We start from the raw sequence: 12,863 nt of genomic DNA, 5'->3' as shown, positions 1-12,863 counted from the left end.
CCTGAGGCAAACAGGCCCGCCCACTTCTGGAGCCGGCTCAGGAGAGCGCAGAGCACATCGATGGCGACGCCAAAGAGAAGGGGCGGGGTCGCCGGGGACTGGTACGAGCGCGCTGGGCGAGAGGCTCTGGGCGCCGGGACAGCAGGCTGGGCGCGGCGCGGGCATAAGTGGAGGGGGGGTGGGGGGCGCCTGGGACAGGCACAGGGAACCGAGCAGGGGGCGCCCGGGACTAGCACAAGGGGCCGGGAGGGGCGCAGGCACGAGTGGAGGGGTGCGGGGCACCTGAGACAGGCACTGGGGGCAGGGGGCAGGGGCACAAGTGAAGGCGGCGGGGGGCGCGAGCTGGCGGGCGCAAGGGACAGCGGAGCTGGCAGGGCGGGGGACGCCTGGGACTGGCACAGGGGGTGGGGCGAGGCGGGGGGCTCCGGGACAGGCACTGGCGACTGGGAGGGGGGGGCGGGGCGCAAGCCGGGAGGCCCCGGGACCGAGGAGGGTGTCGGGCGCGCGGCGGGGTCGCCGGGGCTGGCGGAGGGGCGGCGGCGGGCGGCCCCACCCGGACCCCAGAGCAGAGGACGCTCGGGGCCGGGGCTCCGCTCGGCGGGAAGGGTGGCGGCTCACGTCGGGCCGTGCATTCCAGGGTCCCAGGCACTCGGACGCCTGTTGTCCGAGTGCCCCTCGCCCCTCCCATCGCGGCCGCGCACTGTGGGGTTCAACCCCGTCGGGGACCGAGGCTCGTTGCGGCCTGTGGGAGTAACGGGTGCCAGGAAATGTGGGACCCCACCCACGACCCTGCGCGGGGAGCGCGCAGCCCCAGTTGCAGGAAAAGCAGCGGGCGCAGAGCAGGCTGGGAACGAACTTGTTGCGGGGGTGATGGAGGTCGCGTCGTTGAACTTCCTGAACCCGCTGAGGAGCTGGAGGTGCCCCGCAGGCCTTCTCAGAAGTGCCCGGGTGCTCCAGGCATCTTCCTCTCCCAGCACTGAACCCTCCCGCCTCCTACAGCAGATGCTGCTTGAACCAGGCTTGGCGCCTCCAGCACATTTAAGATTTTTTGTGTTTCCATGAATCCTTCATGTCATCTAACGTGTACCTTGCACACAGTAAGTGCTCACCGGATAGAAAAGTCACACAGCTGGTTAGTGGGTAATTAGTGACCCAGTTGTGACTGATTCAAGGCCAAGGCTAGTTCCATCACACCAAGTGCACAGATTTGTAATACAGATTTCGACAGGTACAATAATTTCCATGCGAGCTTGTGTCCCACCCACTATGGTAGTTTTTTTCCTGTTGGAAGTTGGGTATGAATAAATCACAGTAGCAGTATTTTTGAATGCAATGGAATCTCTGAAAATTTTAAAACTCACAATCTACTTTATCTTCTATGTAAATATTTATCTGTATGGTTTTCTTCACTAAAGGCATTCTTTCTATGAATTTGTTCTTTTTCTTGAGTCACTTCCATATTTGCCTGTTTTGTACCAGTCAGGGCTTACACGCCCGAAAAGTCCAATTTTCTTTTGTATACTCTCCCTTGAGCAAGGTGTTCATGGATTCTGAGGTTGACTCACTGTACAATGTCCAGGTGGGGCCAAGGTTAGAACAGCACTTCCTCCTAAGGAAGAGAAATCCCTGTCCCCTGAGGCCCTTTCCTTCTTTCCTTCTTGCTTTTCCTGGGTACAGAAATAGACAACTGTAGGCAAGCCCAGAGTTTATTTTATTTTTTGGTTCAACATTAGTAATTAAAAAAAAAGAAACCTCCAGTACAGTTAACATACTTTGTTGTTAATAGTTTCACGTATACAATGTAGTGATTCAACAATTTTGTACATTACTCAGTGCTCATCACAATAAGTGTACCCTTTAAAAAAAATAATAATCGGTTAAGCGTCCAACTTCGACTCAGGTCATGATCTCACAGTTCATGGGTTTGAGCCCCGCATCGGGCTCTGTGCTGACAGCTGGGAGCCTGGATCCTGCTTCAGATTCTGTGCCTCCTTCTCTCTCTGTCCCTCCCCTGCTCACGCTCTCTCTCTCGCAAAAATAAAATAAACATTAAAAAAAAATCTCTACCTGCAAATTGAGGCTCAAATTCATGACCCCAAGATCAAGAGTCGCATGTTCTACCGACTGAGCCAGCCAGGTGCCCCACAATAAGCGTACTACTCTCCTAGTCTTCTTCTATTTCACCCATCCCCACCCCCACTTCCCCTCTGCTACCCATCAGTTTGTTCTCTGTAGTTGAGTCTCTGTTTTTCTTTGTTGAATTCCACGTACGAGTAAAATCCTGTGGTATTTGTCTTTCTCGGACTTCACTTCTTTCACTTAGCATAATACACCCTAGTTCCATCCATGTTGCAAATGGGAAGATTTCATTCTTGTTTATGGCTCAATAGTATTCCAGTGTATATATACCACTCCTTTATCCATTCGTCAGTCGACGGACATTAGGGAGGCTTCTGTAATTTGGCCATTGTAGATCACGCCACAATAAACTCAGGGGTGCCTCTATCTTTTCGAATTAGCGTTTTCTTATTCTTGGGGTAAATACCCAGAAGTGGAATTACTGGATCATAGGGTAGTTCTATTTTTAATTTTTTGAGGCACCTCCATACGGTTTTCCACTGCGGCCGCACCGGTTAGCATTCCCGCCACAGGGCACCAGGGTTCCCCTTTCTCCACTTCCTCACCAACACCTGTTGTTTCTTCTGTTTTTAATTTCAGCCAAGAAAGCCCAGAATTTATCTTAAAGCTACAAGCAAGGTGCCTGGCTGCCCTCAACACTTCCCTAAAGGGGGAAGGAAGTGACTATGGAAATGGCGGAGCCAAGCAAAACCAGGGAGGGCAGACCTTCCGTCACTGGTCATCGTTGAGGCAAAAGCCCTGCGCGGCCTGAGCCCCGGCCCTGCCCAAACAGGTGACAGTACTTTTGGAGGAACCAGGCTGGTAGGAATCGTGGGGCTCTCCCAACCGAGTGTCTCCGCCCTCCAGTGTGCGAGGCGGCTTGTTAAATGTGAATTCGGATACCACAGATCTGGGGGACGCCGGGCAATGTGCATTTTATCCCTCCAGTGGGTTCTGACTGCAGGTGGCGCACGGGCCACCTTTTGAAACGGTTCTCAAAGGGTGGTCTAGGACCCCTGATACTTCATACCCTTTCAGGGTCCCTCATACCCTTTCAGGGAGAAGTGGGGACAAAACCTTTCTCCGTAGCACCAGTAGGATCGGATTTGTCTTTTTCATCTTCATTCTCTTACGAGTGTCCAGTGGCGTTTTCCAGAGGCTCTGTGACATGTGCTCTGGAAGAGGTTACATGTAGAAGCAAATGAGAGAATCCGGCGGTCTTAAACTGTAGTGAGCTTGACGTTAGAGAGATTTGCAAAACTGCCAGGCAGTAACACAGATCACGGAGTTTCCTTTTGTTTTGGGAACCTGTTATTAAAAACTGGTATTGATTTTTAAAAAAAACGGTAAATATTGGGCTGCCTACGTGGCTCAGTCGGTTAGGCATCTGACTCTTGATTTCGGCCCAGGTCATGGTCTGATGGCTGTGAGCCCCGTGTCGGGCTCTGTGCTGACAGTGTGGAGCCTACGTGGGATTCTCTCTCTCTCCCTCTCTCACTGCCCCTCCCTTGTCTTCTCTCAAAATAAGTAAGCTTCAAAGTCAATGAATTGGTAAATATTGATAAAACTCACATAAACAGAAGCTCTTTGTATCATCGGTCATTTTTAGGAATGTAAAGGGGTCTGAGACCGGTGGTTTGTGAACCACTCATCTAAACCAACCCCCGTTTTAGAGATGAGGAAATTGGGGCTCAGGGAAGCGGAACTTGCTTGATCAGAGACGTACACTAGAACTGCCCCTCTGGGGACAGATCAGATGCTCTCCAGGGTCCCTCTCAATAGAACCTGGGGTCCAGAGACAGACCCAGTGGTAGGACAGCACATTATCACAGAAGTCAGATCAGATGGCTCCTCAAATGACGTGGAACGTCTTTCTCAGCAGCTGCTTGATAGAGACAGGGAGGAATGAATGGGTTTGGGGGTCACGCTGCCCTTAGCCTGTTCCGATTCCACTTCTTTCTAGCTGTGCAGAATGGAGCAAGTTGTCGAGTCTCAGGAGTTTCCTCGTGTGTATATAAGGAGCGACAAAACCACAGAGGGTAGCTCTAGGGTGAAATGACTCAAACCAGGGCTTGTGTCTGGACTGAGTGCCCATATGCCAGCTTCTGTCTTTTTTTACAGAAAGGACACAGGAGAGATATAAACTGTAGTGGAGAATAGGACTAAAAGAGAACCTATCAGGGGTGCCTGGGTGACTCAGGTGAACATCTAGACTCTTCAGCTCAGGTCATGATCTCATGGTTCGTGAGTTCAAGCCCTGCGTGGGGCTCTGCACTGACAGCACAGAGCCTGTTTGGGATTCTGTCTCTCTCTCTTAATAAGTAAATAAGTAAGGAAGTAAATAAATAAACAGACAAACATTAAAAAAAAAAAACCCATGGGGTGTTTGGGTGGCTCAGTCGGTTGGGCGTCTGACTTCAGCTCGGGTCATGATCTCACCATTCCCGAGTTTGGGCCCCGCGTCAGGCTCTGTGCTGACAGCTCAGAGCCTGGAGCCTTCCGATTCTGTGCCTCCCTCTCTCTCTGGCCCTCCCCTGCTCGTGCTCTGTCTCTCTCGCTCTCAAAAATAAATAAACATAAACCAACAAAAACCAAAAACACCCACATTTCTTCAGGCTTCCTGGTGCAGTCTTCTGGGAATAGAGGCAAAAAAGCAACTTTGCAGCTTGCTGCACAGCTTCTGAGTGGTTCCTAGAGTTCTAACTCAGCTGGCGATAAAATGCCCCACTATTTGAATTGCTTGCTACGAAACTTCCCATTTGACAATGACATACCCATGACTCTCACAATCTCCGTCTTCCTGATCCAAATGCTTATCACCCCAAGCATCCTGTCTTCCTCCCCACAGTCACCACCTCTGTCCTACATCCCTTCTGGGTGCCCTAAGCAAGGTGCACGAGCATGGATGCCACGTCAGTCTTGCTCCCAAGTTTGTCTATCACCTTCCTGTGCCTTATACTTAATAGACGGCCACCAACTGTTGCTGTCAAATGTCTGGTTTACAGTTGTGTTTTTAAATTTTTATTTATTTTTTAAATGTTTATTTTTAAAAATTTTTATACGTTTATTTTTGATAGAGACAGAGCACAAGTGGGGGAAGGGCAGAGACAGAGAGGGAGACACAGAACCCGCAGCAGGCTCCAGGCTCCGAGCTGTCAGCACAGAGCCCGACGCGGGGCTCGAACTCACAAACCACAAGATCATGACCTGAGCTGAAGTCGGAGCTTAAGTGGCGCCGACTGAGCCACCCAGGCGCCCCTAAATGTTTATTTTTGAGAGAACACAAGGTGGGGAGGGGCAGAGTAAGTGGGGACAGAGGATTCGAAGCGGGCTCTATGCCGACAGCAGCAAGCCCGTTGTGGGGCTTGAACTCCCGAACCGTGAGATCATGACCTGGGCCGACACTGGACGCTCGACCGACGGAGCCACCCAGGCACCCCGCTTAGCATGTTTTTGAGGCTTGTCCGTGTTGCGGCATGTATGAACGGTGTGCTCCTTTTTACTGCCGAGTGGTATTCCTCTGCGTGTAATTTGTTTATCCACGTAATTTGTTTATCTGGTGGTGGACATTTGGATTATTTCTAAGTTGGACCATACATAAAGAACAAATCTTGTTTTGAACATTCACGTACCAAGTGTGGGGGCATGGTTTCATTTTTCTCGGGTAGACACGTTGGAGAAGAAGTGCTGGCTCATTTGGTGCATGTTTAACTTCTGAAGAGCTGCTAAGTTACTTCCAAAGTGGCCGCACCATCGTGCATTCCCACAAGCACTGTGTGAGGGTTCCCGTTCCCCCACATCCTCACCAACATTTGATTCTGTCTTTGTGATGACGGCCATCCTAGTGGGTGTGAAATGGTATCATCTCATTGTGGTTTTAATGTGCATCTCCCTAATGGCTAATAATGATGAGCATATTTTCAAGGGCTTATTAGCTATTCACATATATTTTATCCGGTGAGATATCCAATCAGATCTTTTCTTTGTACATTTTTAATAAGTTCAAGAATCGATTTATTTAAAAAGTTGCAGATAGTTCAGAGAGTAACCTTAGTTTCCCCCTACGGCTAACATCTTAACATGACCGTGGCGTATTTGTCACAACTGACAAACCAACACTGGCATTAATACTGTGACCTGAACTCCAGACTTCATCAGAGTTGCATTTTCCGGGGCGCCTGGGTGGCTCAGTCCATTAAGTGTCAGACTTCGGCTCCGGTCATGATCTCACGGTTGGTGAGTTCGAGTCCCGTGTCGGGCTCTGTGCTGACATCTTGGAGCCTGGAGCCTGCTTCCGATTCTATGCCTCCCTCTCTTTCTGCCCCTCCTCTGCTTGCACTCTGTCTCTCTTTCTCTCAAAAAGAAACATTAAAATAAATTTTTTAAAAAGAGAGAATTATATTTTCCACAAATATACTTTTCCTGTTTGGGGGCCTATCCAGAATACATTACATTTTATCATTACATCTTCTTAGTTTCCTCTGGTCTGTGGCAATTTCTTGGTCTTATTTTTAATAACCTTTGTTTTTTTTTTTAAAGATTATATTCTTAAGCAATCTCTATACCCATCGTGAGGCTTGAACTCACAACCCCGAGATCAAGAGTCACATGTTCCACTGATTTAGCCAGCCAGGCACCCCTCACGACCTTCAATTTTGAGGAATGCTGGTTGGGGATCTTATAGAATGTCCTTCAATTTGGATTGAAATTTTTTTTTTCTCTTGGTTATACAGGGGTTGTGGATTTTGTGGAAGAATACCATGGAAGTAAAGTGCCATTCTCTTGACATCATAACAGAGGGTCACGCTATCAACAGGGATGATATTAGTCTCAACCACTAGACAAGGCAGTGTTTATCGAGCCTCACCACTATAAAGTTCTTCCTTTACTCCTTTCCATGTTCTATTCTTTGGAACCCATTCACTAAGTACAGCCCACTTTTGCCTGTTTGTTTTTTAAATAGCATTGTTTGTCTTACTGAGTTTTAAAAGTTTTTGTGTATCCTAAATAAAAGTTATTTATTACATATACAACCAGCAAATATTTTCTCCCAGTTTGGGGCTTGTCTTTTCATTTTCTCAATTGTGTCTCCTGAAGAGGAAACTTTTAATTTTTTTTTTTTAATATTTATTTTTGAAAGACAGAGAGACAGAGTACAAGCAGGGGAGAGGCATCATGAGAGAGGGAGACACTGAATCCAAAGCAGGCTCCAGGCTGTCAGCACAGAGCCCGACGCGGGGCTCGAACTCACAGACCATGAGATCATGACCTGAGCCAAAGTCAGATGCTTAACCGACTGAGCCACTCAGGCGCCCCAGCTGGTGACATATCTAAAAAACCTTTGCCAAACCCAAAATCGCAAAGACTTTCTCCTATGTTTTCTTCCAGAATTCTTAGGGTTTTAGCTCTTACATGTAGATCCATGATCCATTTTGAGTTAATTTTTGTATAACATGTAAGGTAGGGGTCTAAGTCCATATTTTTGCATATGGATATCCAATTGTTCAAGCAACATTTGTTGGAAAGACCCCACTGAATTGCCTTGGCATCCTGGTAAAAAATCAGTCGACCTCAAATATGAACTATATATCTGGATTTTCCATTTTGTTCCATTGATTTTATGCTAGTACCACACTGTCTTCTTGATTACTGTAGCTTTATAGTAAGTTTTAAAATCAGGTAAATTCTTCGACTTAGTTTTTCTTTTCAAAAATTTTCTTTTTTGGCTATTGTAGGTCCTTTGCCATTTCCATACAAATCTTAGGATAAGCTTGTCAATTTCTACAGAAAAGCACCCTGGGATTTTATCGGGAGTGCACTGAGTCTATAGATTAATTTGGGGAGAATGGCCATCTTCTTTTTTTATTTTTAATTTACATCCAAATTAGTTAGCATATAGTGCAACAGTGATTTCAATAGATTCCTTAATGCCCCTTACCTATTTAGCCCATCCCCCCTTCCACAACCCCTCCAGTAACCCTCAGTTTGTTCTCCATATTTAAGAGTCTCTTCTGTTTTGTCCCCCTCCCTGTTTCTATATTGTTTTTGTTTCCCTTCCCTTATGTTCATCTGTTTTGTCTCTTAAAGTCCTGTGAGTGAAGTCATATGGTATTTGTTGTTCTCTAATTTCGCTTAGCATAATACCCTCCAGTTCCATCCACATGGTTATAAATGGCAAGGTTTCATTCTTTTTCATTGCTGAGTAGTATTCCATTGTGTGTGTGTGTGTGTGTGTGTGTGTGTGTGTATACCGCATCTTCTTTCTCCATTCATCCATCGATGGACATTTGGGCTCTTTCCATCCTTTGGCTATTGTTGATAGTGCTGCTATAAACATGGGGGTGCATGTGTCCCTTTGAAACAGCACACCTGTATCCCATGGATAAATGCCTAGTAGTGCAATTGCTGGGTCGTAGGGTAGTTCTGTTTTTAATTTTTTGAGGAACCTCCATACTGTTTTCCAGAGTGGCTGCACCAGCTTGCATTCCCAGAGAATGGCCATCTTAATAATATTGAGTCTTCCAACCCATGAACAGGTTATAATGTTTCCATCTATTTAGATCTTCAGCAATGTTCAGTGGTTTGAGTGTACAGGCTTTGCATTTTTGTTAACTAAATTCCAAATGCTCCTTTGGGTATTGTTCTGAACGGAATTTTCCTATTTTCAGTTTCAGATTGTTCATTGTTGGTGCATAGAAACACACCTAATTTTTTTTGTTGATCTTCATCCTGACAACTTACCATCTGTGATCATGTTATCTGCGAATAAACACAATTTTACTTCTTCCTTTCCAATCTGAACACCTTCTATTTTTGTTGCCATTTGCACTGAAGGCCACCTAGAGTGCGATGTTGAAGTGGTAAGAGGAGATCTATTTGCCTTGTTCCCAACCTTAGGGGGAAAGCATCAGTTTTTCACTACTGAGTATGACGCTCGTTTTAGGGTTTTCATAGATGCCTTTCGTTATGTTGAGAAATTTCACTTCACTTTGTTGAGAATTTTTATCATGAATTTTCAATTGCCTATTTCTCCTTTCATGTCTTTGACTCATGTCATTACCACCCTGATGCTAGATGCATATACATTTATAATGGTTATATCTTCCTGGTGTATTGATATCTTACCGTCATGAAATGTTCCTCTTTGGATCTGTTAAATAACATAAATTCAATCAAGTAATTCTGTTTCTTTATTTAGATTTTATTTGTTTGTGTAACTACTTATTTATTTATTTAAAAAGTAATCTCTGTGCCTAACGAAGGGCTCAAACTCACAATCCTGAGATCAAGAGTCTCATGCTCCACCAACTGAGCCGGACAGGGCACCCCCAACTAAGGACATTTTAAAGACTTTATTGTATTGTATTGTATTTATTTATTTTACTTTATTTATGCATGAATCAGTCAGCATCCTGTCTAGCAAGTAGAAGGGAGTTCCAAAGGGCCTACAGAAAAGGAAAGCCTTTTTATTTTATTAAAAAAAATTTTTTTTTAATGTTTGAAGGAGAGAGAGAGCATGAGCGAGGGAGGGGCAGGGAGAGAGGGAGACACAGAATCCGAAGCAGGCTCCAGGCTCCGAGCTGTCAGCACAGAGTCCGACACAAAGCTTGCTTGAACCCACTAACTGTGAGATCATGACCTGAGCCGAAGTCGGACGCTCAACCGACTGAGCCACCCAGGCGAGAAAAGAAAAGGCTTTTAAAATTAGGGAGTGGGGGAAAAGAGGGCATTTTATTAGCAAAGAATCCATTGTTTCAGGCAAGGTTGCCCTCCTAAGAGGACCAGAAGGGTGTATCAGTAAACTTCCTAATACTGACTAGGAAATTCCCATGTTAAATGTGACAAATCTGGTGGGTTGAAACTGCGGTGAGATTAGGTATTAAGCATTGGTTTTACAGACTTGGGGCCTCAACCCAAGTGACACCACTTTGGACCCATGGTTTCTCCCTAACAACTCCCTCTTTTGATCAGACTCTCAGCTCAGCTGAGAGATGGGATCCTTAGCTACAGCTCTTATTTCTCAAAGCTTCTGTTGCTCCTTTGCATGGTGTTCCCAGGTCACGATGGTTTTCCTTAATCTCTGAGATCGCCACAGTTATAGCTTCGGGTTCACAATTGTTTTTTTTTTTTAATAAAAAACAGATTTTATTTTATTTTATTTTTTATTTTTTAAACATGAGGTTTATTGCCAAATTGGTTCACAATTTTTAGATTGGTTGTCTTCTTTATTCCTTTCGTGACGCTCTGAGTCTCAGGGAAATCATTTGCTGTGGGTTAGCAGCTGCAAAAATGCATTTAAAGCTTTTGAGAGCATTTAACATACCAGGGAGATTCTTATGATTACTACAAACAGGGCAATTTCCAACGTTTGGAGTACACCTCGAAGCCGTGGTCCCCGAGACCCAAACCAAAAACCAAGTAAGTCAGAGAAAGACCCTGCTGAAGGAGCCGCTCTCTCGGTCAAGTGGCTTGCTCGGTGATCATGTAATCGGGGTTCAACTTCCCCAGAAGTGTCCATCCAGGTGCAGAAGATGGTGTTGGCCAGATACCTCCTTGCTCAGCTAGAAGAGAGTCAAGGGCTCTCTTATTATCAAGAACTACTTTGGCCAAAGATAAAAACAGAGAGAGAGGCAAAGCATAAGAGACTCTTTAATACAGAGAATAAACTGAGGGCTGGGGGTGGGGTGTTGGGTGTTGGGGATTGGCTAAATGGGTGATGGGCATTAAAGAGGTCACTTGTTGGGATGAGCACTGGGTACTGTATGTAAGTCACGAATCATTGGGTTCTACTCCTGAAACCGATACTACACTATATGTTAACTAACTTGAATTTAAGTAAAATAAATAAATATGGTATTTAAAAAAAAAAAGAACTACTTTGGCCAGAAAGTCCTAGAGGATTTCTGTTGGGTAGCTATTGAACTTCAGCCCCAGATTTTGCAATAATTTTAAGAGTTGAGGAGTTCCTGTAGCCTCAGTTACCTGTATCCCTAACCAGGGAAGCAGGCTCAGGCCAAAAGGAGTGAATCCTGAATCACAGGGGCCTCCTGGTAGGTCCTTTTTGACACACGATGTAAATTTAGGGGAGTTGACCAATGAGACGTCTTATTGTGCTTGTGATAAGTTAGGAGCATGGTTTGATTTTCTCTGAGCCTGAAATAAAAGCTTGCTCTGAACTTCCGGGTTACCCCAGACATAGAGATGAGGGCATTCTCTTTCCAGGACAATGTCAGAGTAAAAGAAAGGAAAAGAAGGAGAACGTTCTCACGTTTAAAGTGAGAAGCCTTGATCCGCTGTCTTGGGCAGAACGCGTCTACTGTGGCACCGGCCACTTGTCTTCTTTGCCCTTTGACTCGAGGTCTCCAGAGTCTGTGCAGGACCAGGTATCAGGGGATGCCTTTTTCAGCCGTGGGAGGTGTACCCGAGGCTTAATACCCTCTGGTTTTGCAGCAGCGTCCATGGTCGGGGCACTTGGTGAGGTCTCTTCCAATGGGGCTCGAGAGCTGTCTTCCGCGGCTCGCGTTTCCAGAATACCCACTCATCAGGCTCTAGACTGTGACCCACAGGATCCTCTGAATTGGGATCTGGGAAGGCTTTGGTGATAGGCTTGAGTATAAGACAGTAGAGACTGATACTAGCATGCAGAAGGTTGTACAGTGATAGGATTTCAAGAAGTTGACAAGGTTTTCCTTACGGTTCATATGATCTGCCCAGTGAACTGGGTGCCTTGATCACTGGAGATTATAGAAGATATACCCCAAGTGAAAAACGCATTTTTGAACACATTTTGAGCACATGTTCTTTGCCACTGTGAGGGCATCGGCAATGCGGCAGGGAAAGGCTTTAACCCATCTGGGAAACCAGAGCAGATTGGTAACTCATAGTAGGTGGAAACTGAATGAAGGTCAGGTGCAGGTGTTCAAAGTGTCCAGAGGGAGAAGGCCTGAGGCCTCTGGGAACACAGACTGTTTTTGTCTTTCCACCAATGTCTATCTATAATTTGAGTCATTTTATTTTATTTTTAAGTTTATTTTGAGAGAGAGAGCGAGAGAGAGAGAGCGAGCGAGTGCACACGAGCAGGGGAGGAGCGGAGAAAGAGAATCCCAAACTGACTTCTTACTGTCAGCACAGAGCCTGACACAGTGCTCTAACTTTATGAGACATCAAAAAGTCCTTCATTCTCGCAAGCTATTTAAAAAAATGAAGACACATTTTGTGTTAAGACATCCCGTCAACCTATTTGACTTTAAGTAAACCCAGGCAGAATAAAAGTTTTAATTTTAATGCTGATAACTAGAGACAGGTCTGTTTTAATTAAACCAACAACTGAGTATTTTCCCAGATTACGTGAACCCGAAAAAACATTTGGATTGACTTCCATCTGTCTGAGAGTTTTAGAATGCCGAATCCTTGCAGGCACTCGTCCAACTAGAGCTCTTTGACAAATTAATTTTAGCAATACTACCGGAGGTAGAAAAATCTCACATTTGTAATATGAATAGGTATGGACACACACACACACACACACATACACACACAGATGCAAGGACCCTATAGTTACTAATATTTGTGGAGAAGATTTTTAAGATTTGTATTTGTTCCTGGAATTGATTTTAAGGAAGAGGTGCTAAAGTTTGGGTACAAGAGCCGTTTTAGCAGTTTGTATTTTTAAAAGGCCTCCCCCACCCTCTTTTTTTTTTTTTTTCTTCAGTCTCAGGTGATTGTGGGCTGTGTTTACATTTCAA

At 45.6% G+C, this 12,863-nt stretch overlaps 1 long non-coding RNA gene across 2 annotated transcripts; it reads left to right on the top strand.

Moving 5' to 3' along the window:
- Nucleotides 1-31: 31 nt before the first annotated feature.
- Nucleotides 32-7,108, top strand: LOC122228631. 2 transcript variants are annotated; one of them, XR_006206694.1, is made up of 3 exons: nucleotides 32-101; nucleotides 2,719-2,911; nucleotides 6,852-7,108. It is a non-coding gene; the product is annotated as an uncharacterized LOC122228631 (long non-coding RNA). The 2 variants fall into 2 exon arrangements; XR_006206693.1 differs by lacking the exon at nucleotides 32-101 and adding an exon at nucleotides 647-1,097.
- The last annotated feature ends 5,755 nt before the right edge of the window (nucleotides 7,109-12,863 follow it).

This window comes from Panthera leo, chromosome C1 (genome assembly GCF_018350215.1).
Source record: "Panthera leo isolate Ple1 chromosome C1, P.leo_Ple1_pat1.1, whole genome shotgun sequence".
NCBI lineage: Eukaryota > Metazoa > Chordata > Mammalia > Carnivora > Felidae > Panthera > Panthera leo.
Note: the sequence above shows the minus strand (reverse complement) of the source record. Positions and strands in the feature narration are given on the sequence as shown.